Source organism: Pantherophis guttatus, chromosome 1, assembly GCF_059756535.1.
Source record: "Pantherophis guttatus breed Tessera chromosome 1, ASM5975653v1, whole genome shotgun sequence".
Classification (NCBI taxonomy): Eukaryota; Metazoa; Chordata; class Lepidosauria; order Squamata; family Colubridae; genus Pantherophis; species Pantherophis guttatus.
In genome coordinates, this window is record NC_142063.1 from 326,815,999 (window position 1) to 326,828,004 (window position 12,006).

Genomic DNA, 12,006 nt, shown 5'->3' on the forward strand with positions numbered 1-12,006 from the left:
TGCCAATTGTTGGTGTGATCATGATACAACTAGAGGCTGAGTGCCATGTTCTCCCCCCCCCCCTCCCGTGCAAATTTCGGTGAAATTTGCTTTCCTTAAGATAGAAATACATTAAGCAAATGCTTTCTCAAGCCATTGCAGGAGTAGGGAAAAAATGCAGATGAATTTCCAGGGGCAATTCTGGGATACCGGGTGGGGCTTTGCTAGGCTGGATTCTAGGGACTTGGGCAAAAAAGTCACAGGTTGTGGGGGAGGGAAAAGGGAGAAAAGTCCCCCAGGCCAACAATCCCTGGCATTAAAACTGAAAATCAAAGAAAGAAAAAGTCGGAGCAGCTCAGGGAAAATCCCTTTGCTTGAAAGCATGGATGGGCAAGTGAGATGGAGAAATGCTCAGATTGGAATTAAAACACCTACAGGTGGTCCTCGACATACAACAGTTCGTTTACAGGTGGAGATGAAACAGCATACAGTGGGGGGAGGTTCAAAAATTATCCACATGGTGCTTGGAAAACAACTGAACATCAGCAAGAAAAGGAGATGGTGCTAGGAGAGCAGGTGCTCTCTCTTCCAGAAGAAGAGAGAGGAACCTGCCCCACTTTACATCGAGGGGGGTGCTGTGTAGAGAGAGTTTCCTCCTTTAAATTCCTGGGAGTCTACCTCAGCAAAGATCTCATCTGGAAAATTAACACGACCCAGGTGGCCAGAAAGGCCCAACAGAGACTCCACTTCCTTAGAGTCTTGCGAAAAAACAAAGTGGAACAACACCTGATGCCCACCTTTTACAGGTCCACAATAGAAAGCATCCCCACTCAGTGCATTACGGTGTGGTATGCTGGCTTGACAGCCACGGATAATAAGATATTACAGAGGGTGATAAGTAGGGGTGAAATCCAGCAGGTTCGGACAGGTTCTGGAGAACCGGTAGCGGAAACTTTGAGTAGTTCGGAGAATCGGCAAATACCACCTCTGGCTGGTCCCAGAGTTGGGTGGGAATGGAGATTTTGCAATATCCTTCCCCCAGGAGTGGGGAAGGAATGGTGATTTTGCAGTATCCTTCCCCTGGAGTGGGAATGGGGATTTTGCAGTATCCTTCCCCTGCCACACCCACCAAGCCAGAGATGGGTTTCAGCAGGTTCTGACCAGTTCTGAAGAACCGGTAGCGGAAATTTTGAGTAGTTCGAAGAACCGGTAATAAAAATTCTGACTAGCCCCGCCCCCATCTATTTTCTGCCTCCCAAGTCCCAGCTGATCAGGAGGAAATGGAGATTTTACAGTATCCTTCCCCTGCCACGCCCACCAAGCCACACCCACCAAGCAATGCCATGTCCACCAAGCCACACCCACAGAACCGGTAGTAAAAAATTTTGAAACCCACCACTGCACCAAGCCACACCACACCCACCAAGCCATGCCCACAAAACCGGTAGTAAAAAAATTTGGATTTCACCACTGGTGGTAAGCATAGCACAAAACATCATAGGCTCTCCCCTGATATTACTGGATGACATTGCTAGGACTCGCTGACTTAGAAGAGTGAGGAAAATCCTCAAGGACGACTCACACCCTGGCCAGCCCTTCTTTATTCTCCTGCTGTCGGGAAGGAGATATAGAAGCATAGGCAGCCGCATAAATAGGCTGAAGAACAGTTTTTATCCGTGGGCTGTCAGGCTTCTGAATGGAAAATAACTTTACAACAACATAGTATGATTGATTTGCGGGGCCGGCGTGATGTGCAATAAGTTCACACGGAGCAGTAGGATTGTGTGTTTGTTAGTAGGATTCACTGGGTTAGGGATTTTTTCCCCCCTGTCTTTCACTGTGAGTTGTATTGGGTTGGGGGGGGTGCACGAAGGGAGGCTCAGCCAATCTCATTGTACACATGTTGTACTCCGACACTAAAGGTTTGAATTGAATTGAATTGTTTAGTGACCATTCAAAGTTACAATGGCACTGAAAAAAGTGACTTATGACCATTTTATACACTTAAGATCACTGGTGTGTCTCAGGGTCATGTGATCACCTTTTGGGACCTTTTAACAAGTGAAATGAATAAGGAAGCCAGATTCACTTTAAAAAACCAGGGTAGTAACTTATCAACTTCAGTGATTCAATTAATACTTGTGGAAAGGAAAGTCATAAAATGGGGCAAAACTCACCAAATATCTCACTTAACAACAGAAATGTTGGGCTCAATTGTGGTTCATAAGTCAAGGACTACATGTATTGCCTCTATTGCAGGTGATCGTCTGCCTCCCAGGGTTTTTGGAGTGAAAATGGCCTAACAAGATGATGATGGCAGGAAGACTATTTGGGGGTGGATTCCTATCTCAAAAGAACCCTGAAATGTAGATATTTGCTATCAGATGTTCACTCAACATGCTAAATTCTAAATTTGGGATAATGGGCCACAATGTGTGCCCATAACTGTAACATCTTTTGTTGCCACACGGTGTCCATTTTATTTTTATGGTGTGAAAGGGCTTGGAAAGTAGAAATGGCCCCAGACAAGTGCACCTTTAAAAAAAATGTAGGTATGAATTGAATATGAATATGAATTGAGGCCTTTGGACTATGGTGCTGGAGAAGACTCCTGCGAGTCCCTTGGACTGCATGGCAATCAAACCGGTCAGTCCTAGAGGAGATCAACCCTGACTGCCCTTTAGAAGGCCAGATCCTGAAGATGAAACTCAAACTCAACAAGCCGGGCTGGCTTAACATATTTTTAAATATTTTAAATTTTTAATTGGTTTGTCATTTTAAACTGGGGCCAAATTAATATATATTCTTTTAATTGTTTTTAATGTTTGTATAGTATGTTTTTATCTGGCTGTACACCGCCCTGAGTCCCTTGGGAGAAGTTGCGGTATATAAATTTGAAATAAAATAAAATAAATAAAATATTTTGGCCACCTAATGAGAAGGAAGGACTCATTGGAGAAGAGCCTAATGCTGGGAACGATTGAGGGCAAAAGAAGAATGGGACGACAGAGAACGAGATGGAGTCACTGAAGCAGTAGGCGTGAGCTTAAATGGCCTTCAGGCGGGGTGAAATCCAGCAGATTCTGACAGATCCTAGAGAACCAGTAGTGGAAATTTTGAGTAGTTCGGTGAACCAGCAAATGCCACCTCTGGCTGGCCCCTGAGTGGGGTGGGAATGGGGATTTTGCAGTATCCTTCCCCTGTCATGCCCACCGAGCCATGCCCGCCAAGCCACACCACGTCCACAGAACCGGTAGTAAAAAAATTTGCATTTCACCACTGCCTTCAGGAGATGGTAGAGGACAGGAAGGCCTGGAGGAACGTTGTCCATGGGGTTATGATGGGTTGGACACGACTTCGTAACTAACAACAACAAATGACTTGGGCTTACACGCTTCTTGAACCAGACTCTCTCTTAGCAGCTTAGAAATTCCCCAGCAAAGGAAGGATATTGCCATGATTGGCCTGCTCCATCTGGCCTTCATGGCAGTGGCAGGACAAATCACCCAGACTCTCTCATTGCCCACCCCACTCCCGTGGAGTGTAAGTCCCCCCTCCCCCACTTCCAGCCCTCCTTTCCCGTTGCTGAAGAAGCTGCAAGCTGCAAATGCAACCCGTGTCCAGTTTCCCTGCCAATCCCTCCGTGGATTGGCTGCGTGCCAGGATGACGGTGGGGGTCTGTGGGTTTGATGCTGCAGAAAAGGCAACCCGATCAGCTCCTGTTTCTGCTGGGGAGGAGCGTGTCTCCTGCATAATTGACAAACAGTTCTGGATTCCACCGGGGAGGGGAGGGGGAATTCCCCAGGGGAGTGTGTGTGGGGGGGCTATTAAGAGGCACTCAAGGCTCAGTGGCTGATCAATTATTCAGTCCCAGCATCTGCTGACAGAGGAAGAAGGGCCTGGCCAAAAATCCCTGGGGCTGATGTCACAGCCAGCCAATTGGGAAGAGGAGGCCTTCTTCTGAGTGCAGGGTGGGGCTAGGGACCAAGAGCAGAGCCCTGGAGCAAGCGGGCCGGGAGTGGGGGGCTTGTCAGAGGCTTGCAAGCAAGAGATTTATTCGCCTTATAGTGGCAATGCATCCCTCACTGGCGAACAGTACTAGCTTGCTCTGTGTAATGAGATGCAACGGTGGACTCTTTCCTCGCATGCAATTTTACACGGCTATCAAATTGCTTCAGCAACCCTGATGTTCCCCTTTAGCCCAAGACACCTATCTTGTTTTGGGGTGATGGTTTGAACAGTTAAATGCTAGTTTTCAAGTACTTCTGAGCCAAACAATTTTGTTACCGTTTCAGTTGCTTCTGAGACAGAGTGTGGACATTTCATTGCACTCTGCTCCAGTGGTGGAATTCAAAATTTTATTTTACTACCGGTTCTGTGGGCGTGGTATGGCTCAGTGGGCGTGGCAGGGGAAGGATACTGCAAAATCTCCATTCCCACCCTGCTCCAGGGGAAGGATACTGCAAAATCTCCATTCCCACCCCACTCCAGGGGAAGGATACTGCAAAATCCCCATTCCCAACTCACTCTGGGGCCAGCCAGAGGTGGTATTTGCTGGTTCTCAGAACTACTCAAAATTTCCACTACCGGTTCTCCAGAACCTGTCAGAACCTGCTGAATAGCACCCCTGCTCTGCTCTCTTTTCAGGGAAGCATATCCAGAAGATCAGAACAGCCTGGTTTGGTGTTTGCCAGATACTGGAAGGGATTGCTGTACCTTGGGAAATGGGTAGAAAATTTATGACATCGACTCAAAATATTTCCCTACCAACGAGGCCAATTTATTATGTTAGCTAGATAGGACAGGAATGGAAGTCCAGATACTTGTCTAATGGGTATAACAGGCACTAAAAATGCATTAAAGATATCTAATGAGAAAAGATCCTAAGCAGAATTTCCTTTGCCTCTGATTTTCACCAGGAGTGGGAGAATGCCAGCAATTGGCTGCTGGTGGAAATATGCCAGTAGCTTAGATGGTCCTTCAGCCTGATGTAATAGAGATGCCCTTATAGAAGCAGGTGGACAAATCTTAAGACTGATCTAACAGTGATGATTAACCAGGGCAGGTAAAGTAAAGTTGCAGGCCTGAAGGCAGTTTACCTTGGAGAAGTGGGAATTGTAGACTGAAACTGACTTCCCCCCACTCAGTTTGCCAATCCATCACTCTTCCATCTATTCCCATATGTCCTGTAATCAAAGTGAAGCAATCAGTGTGAAATGAATTAGCAATAAAACAGGTGTTAGCAATGAACCAGGATGAACAAAGCGTAGGGATTTTTTGTAGGGAAGGGAGAGAAGGAAGCGAAGGAGTTTGTCAGTTTCATTGAAAAGGGAAGTCCTTGTCCACAGAAACCGTGGCGATCTTTAGCCAAGATGCTATGCAGCCACAAGCCATGATATAAATTGATTGTTTGAGAGCCAGTCTGAGGCAGTGGCTGAAATACTGGGCTAGAAAAGAGGAAATTGTGTGTTCTACAGGAAGTCCTTGATTTATGACCATTTGTTTAATGACCATTTAAATCAGAGGTCTTCAAACTTGGCAGCTTTAAGACTTGTGGACTTCAACTCCCAGAATTCTCCAGCCAGCATAGCCAGCATAGAATTCTGGCAGTTGAAGTCCACAAGTCTTAAAGCTGCCAAGTTTGAAGACCTCTGATTTAAAGTTATGTCGGAGCTGAAAAAATGATTTATGACTGTTCCTCACACTTATGACTGCTGCAGCACCCTTGTGGTCATGTGATCAAAATTTGGGCCCTTGGCAACCAGCATGTATTTACAATGGTTGCAGTGTCCCAGGGCCACAGAATTGCCACCTGCCACCTTCCCAACCGGCTTCTGATAAGTAAAGTCAATGGGAGAAACCAGATTTGCTTAATAACCGTATGATTCATTTAAGGATTGTGGCAAAGAGGTTGTAAAATTGCCTCTGATTCATTTAATGAGCATCTGGCTTAGTGATGGTCATTCCGGTCCCAATAGTCATAAGTCGAGAACGACGTGTAGTCCTTCCTTAGGCATGTCTATGGAGATTCTCAGTCATCCAGGTCATGGTTGTCCCAAAGGTGTTTTTTTTCAAGAGGCAACTGGACTTTCTGGTTTTTCTTGGAAGATGTTTCGCTTCTCATCCAAGAAGCTTCTTCAGAACTGACGATGTTTCGCTTCTCATCCAAGAAGCTTCTTCAGAGTTGAAGAAGCTTCTTGGGTGAGAAGCGAAATGTCTTCCAAGAAAAACTAGAAAGTCCAGTTGCCTTAGGCATGAAAATCAACTGGGTGACTTTGGGCCAATCCCTCTCTCAGAATTGTTGCTGATGGGAATATAGCAGAGGTGGTATTCAGTAGGTTCTGACCAGTTCTGGAGAACCAGTAGCGGAAATTTTGAGTAGTTCGGAGAACCGGTAAATACCGCCTCTGACTGGCCCTGCCCCCATCTATCCTCTGCCTCCCGAGTCCCAGCTGTTCAGGAGGAAATGGGGATTTTGCAGTAACCTTCCCCTGCCACGCCCACCAAGCCATGCCCACCAAGCCATGCCCACAGAACCGATAGTAAAAATTTTTGAATCCCACCACTGGAATATAAGAGAAGCTTTCAGGTATGTACACTGCCTGGAGCTGACCAGAAATAAAGACAAGATAAAAATCAGGTAAAAATAGGGTGCTCATCTTTCACTATCATCTGGAGGCTCTCTTCAGAAAGTCCAATCACTCTGCATTCACCTCTGATTCTCTGTAATCAGTTTCCCATCATAAGGCCTTTGGAATTCAGAATGGGGAAGGAGATCTCCTGGCCTTTCAATCAAAACCTCTAGATTTCCCCCCCCCCATTCGCAGTCTTGTTTTAGGTTTTATTAGTATTACCATGTTTCCCTGAAAATAAGACCCTATCTTATATTTTTCTGAACCCTGAAATAAACGCTTGGCCTTATTGTCATGCGCTCAAAAGCCCGATTGGGTTTATTATCAGGGGATGCCTTATTTTGGGGGAAACAGGGTAGTATTTACAGCACCCAAATATCCAGTTTGGAGTGGGAATCTTTCCATCAAAAGCCATCTCTTCCATCCAAGAATCCCTATTTTTGTGCATTTTGACATAACATTCTTCCACTTTGGCCAATAATGCCCTTTCAAATAAGGGCAAACGGCAGGAGACCAACCAGACCAAAAATGAAGTTTTCTGGCTGCGCTGAGTGATTCCAGCTCAAATGGGTCTCTGGAATTGGCTTCTGGATAGGTTTTTGAGGTGGATGCTCTCAAATGCCCATTAAAGGTAAAGGTTCCCCTTGCACATATGTGCAACTCTAGGGGGCGGTGCTCATCTCCGTTTCAAAGCCAAAGAGCCAGCGCTGTCCGAAGACGTCTCCGTGGTCATGTGGCCGGCATGACTAAAGGCCAAAGGCACATGAAACGCTGTTTCCTTCCCACCAAAGGTGGTCCCTATTTTTCTACTTGCATTTTTTATGTGCTTTCGAACTGCTAGGTAGGCAGAAGCTGGGACAAGGAGAGGGAGCACACCCTGTTATGTGGCACTAGGGATTTGAACCGCTGAACTGCCGACCTTTCAATCGACAAGCTCAGTGTCTTAGCCACTGAACCACCGCGTCCCTTCAAATGCCCATTAAGACCAAGAAAAAGCAACATTTCCAGTTCTTCATTCAAGCAAGGCAGTGTTTCTCAATTGTGGCAGCTTTCAGATGTGTGGACTCCAACTCTCAGACTTCAGCAGGCTGGCTGGGGAATTCTGGAAGTTGGGAGTCCACACATCTGAAAGCTGCCATGGTTGAGAAACACTGGAGTAAGACATCAGCCTGCCTTTTCCGGAAGGAGACGCTGTGCACTGAAGCCCTCTTTCTCAGCTCTGCTGATCGCATTTGCAGGCTCGAGTCCTTCCTGAACATGGCTGCTGAAGGAGGAGAAAGGGTCTTCTCTGCTTTTCCGCCAAGCCATTATCCCGACTGAACCCCACCTTCTGGAGCCAAGCCAGCAGAGCTGATGCAAATGCTAAAAAGCCATTAAGGAGATAATCCAATTGTACTTGCCTTTTAGTCTTTCTATAGGAAATCAGCTCACTCCACTTCTATCCCTTGCATTTGATGGAACAGATCCAAAAGTGGAGTAAGCAACTGGCAGGGCCTGCTAAGTATAGCTCTTCCACAACTGCACAACTCTAGCTAAGTGTTAGACAGTTCTGAAAGGTTGTTTTGTTTTGTTTTTAAAAAATCAGGTTCTCATAGGCTGGAAGTAAAAGAAGTGTCATGATATGCATTAACAGAGGGATACAATCAAGATCAAGTGAGGTACTAATACCATTCTATAAAACCTTAGTAAGAGCACACCTAGATTACTGCATCCAGTTTTGGTCACCACACTATAAAAAAGATGTTGAGACTCTAGAATGAGTGCAGAGAAGAGCAACCAAGATGATTAGGGGACTAGAGACTAAAACCTACGTAGAACGGTTACAGGAACTGGTCATGGCTAGTCTAGTGAAGAGGAGAGAAGGACCAGGGGAGACAGGATAGCAGTCTTCCAATATTTGAGGGGCTGCCACAGAGAGGAGGAGGGTCAAGCTATTTTCCAAATCCAGACAAGGAATAATGGATGGAAACTGATCAACGAGAGATTCAACCTAGAAATAAGGAGAAATTTCCTGACAGTGAGAACAATCAACCAATGGAACAGCTTGCCTTCAGAAGTTGTGGGAGCTTCATCACTGCAAGCTTTCAAGAAGAGACTGGACTGCCAACTGTCAGAAATGGTGTAGAATAAAATAGAATAGAATAGAATTTTTTTTATTGGCCAAGTGTGATTGGACACACAAGGAATTTGTCTTGGTGCATTTGCTCTCAGTGTACATAAAAGAAAAGATACATTCATCAAGAATCATAAGGTTGGATTATATGGCCTACAAGGTCCCTTCCAACTCTGTGAATCTGTAAATCCACCTTTGAAGCCAATAGAGGCGCACTATTGTTTTTGGCATCCTTTTGACACAAACTGATAGAAGTTAAGCCTATCTGGAACTATTATCCCATTCTTAAAGCATGCTGGCTGGAGAATTCTGGGTGTTGAAGTCCACACATCAGATGTCTTAGAAAAGAACCACAACTGCCATAAAGCCAAACAGGAAGGGCCAGGGGCCATGCTGGCTGAGAATTCTGGGAATAGTAGCTGCTGCACATTCAGATAATAGCAGATACATCTGAGTATCAAGGCACATGGCATAAACAAAAACAGGGGGCTGTTTCTGGGCTTCCCAGAGCAATAAACTCTATGTCCTACCCTAGTAATATTTGAAAGATATGGGTAATATTCGACTTAGGACCATTGGTCTAACAACCATTCAAAGTTACGACAGTGCTGAAAAACATTGATCCATGTGATCAAAATTCAGACCCTTGGCATGTATTTACGATGGTGTCCCGGGATCAGAGGTGGGTTTCAGCAGGTTCTGGCCAGTTCTGGAGAACCGGTAGCAGAAATTTTGAATAGTTCGGAGAACCGGTAATAAAAATTCTGACTGGACCCACCCCCATCTATTCTCTGCCTCCCAAGTCCCAGCTGATTGGGAGGAAATGGGGATTTTGCAGTATCCTTCTCCTGGAGTGGGATGGGAATGGAGCAGTGGTGGGTTGCTCCGGGTTTGCACCAGTTTGCAAGAACCGGTAGTAAAAATTTGTAGTAGTTTGGAGAACCGGTAATAACTTTGGCTAGCCATGCCCCTGAACTGGTCCCCAGTCTGGTCGCCGCTCGCTTACCCCGCCCATCTCATCAGAGGCTTTTTTAAAAAAACTTTTGAAAGCATTTTTTCTACAACCTCTTTGGCCGAAAAAATGCTTTTAAAAGTTATACTCTTTGCCCAACATTGGAAATCTGAACAGTTACCCACAGAAGACAAAATAATAGCTAAATTTACAGAATGTGCAGAATTGGATAAGCTCACAAAAGAAATACAAGAGAAAGATGATACTGATTACTATTTAATATGGCAAAGATGGTACAACTGGCTGGAGGCAAAAATAGGAATATAAAGATGATTTTCGAGTACTCAATAGAAATGCATAGAAGTAAATAAGGAGTCAATTATATATGTACATATATAACTAAGTAATTAGGTGACTGTAAATATTGATACAAATAGAAATATGAAAAATAACCCACCGTTCTTCTGGTTTCCTTGTCTTCGGCGACGGCGGCGCTCTTTGAAGCTCCGCCAGCCCCGCCGCCTGTAGAGCCGCTTCGCGATCGAGAAGCGGCTCGAAAACTTCAAAATCCTGAGGATTGTTGGAGGAGAGATAGCAGGGCACAGGTCGAGCCCCTGTAACCCCCCAGGGAATTGTTTCTGGGGAGGAAACAGGCGCGGCTCCCTTCCAACCTGCTGAGACTCCGGGCGGCGTGGGACGATTCTGCTCCTGCAGAACAAGCCGGCTGCAGGAAACTTAAAGCGAAAGAACCAGCTTTAATAAACAGCGAAACTACCTGAATCCTGAAATTTGGAAACGCAAGTATTAGCACTTTGTTGACTTTTCAATCTGAGACAATGCGAATGAGTGAAAGTGCTTTGAAAAAACATGGCGCCTAGCTTCAGAGTTAACGAGCCAGCGAGTGTGGATTGGTGAAGTTACTTTGTTTTGCTACAAAGTTTCCAAGTTGCTACTAAGCTGCCTTGCTTGTTATAAGAGAAATAACTGGGAAATTTTTTTCCCTTTTCAATATTGGACTCTGCTTTATTTTAACCCTTGTTTGACCAAATCTGGGGGACTTTTTTAGAAGTCTTTGTGCAGGAGGGAAAGGAAAAGGAACTTCCCTCTTTAGAAAAACTAGATCACGAGCCAGGATGGCTTCAAAGAAGCAGGAAGGGAAGGCATTAGGGGGGGGATCCCCCACACACAAACAGCAAACGCAACTTCCCCCTGATCAACAGCTACAAACTCAGAAAAAAGAATTTGATGTGGGAGATTTAAAAGAATTTATTTCTAAAACTCTGGATGACAAATTTCAAAAATGTCAACAGGAGATAGATGATAAATTTCAAAAATCACATCAGGAACTTATGCAGGAAATTAATGAAGTCAAAGACATGGTGAAACAGAATCAAAATAAGGTGACCAAAAAAATAGCAGAAGTGGCGTCTGGCCTGGCAGAATTTATTGGGAAAGTTCATTATAAAGTTGAAGAATTCAAATCAGAAGTTAATGTCAAGATGAAAGACAATGATTATAAAATTGATGAAGTTGATAATAAAATGCAGAGAATTGATGATGAGATTGTTATGATACAATTCCGGGCGATGGAATTCGCCATACGGCTTCGGGGAATTCGAGAGGAGGAGAGACAGGATTTGAGACAAGTTTGTTCTGAAGCCTTGGCCAAGATTCTACAAGTTAATCCTGATGTGGTATTTCACAAAATAGATAAAACCTATAGAGTGAACTCTTGGGTGGCCAGACAAAGACAACTGCCTAGAGATGTGGTCATATACTTTACAGAAAGAGGAATTAGAAATGATATCCTGCAAAAATCTTTTTATACTTCTGTACAAGTGGGGGGTTCACGACTTCAAATCTTTAAAGAATTACCTCCTAAAATGCTGAAAGCCAGAAAAGAATTTGGTTTTCTTGTTAAGGAACTGAGAAATTTACAGATACCCTTCCGGTGGGACGCACCAGCTGGGTTAATTTTTAGATACAAGGGAGAAGGGTATCGGTTGAATACCGTGGAGAAGGCACAACACTTTTACACTACTATTCTTAAGGAAAGAACACCATCTCCACGTACATCCACAGTTTTGGAGATTAAAGAGAGTGAAGAGAGGCAATTGCAAGAACAGTCCAAGCAGGAATTAGAAGTAGTGCAAGGTGCAGAAGGAGGTTTTCTGAGTGAGCCCTTGTTGGATTCTTCTCCAATTTTGGATTTGATTCAGTTGACAGAAGTTAAAGATCAACGTATAACTAGAGCCCAATCCAAGCTACTTAAACAAAAGCAACAACAGCAACAGGAAAGACAAGACAAGAAGGCAGTTAAGAGTATCGTA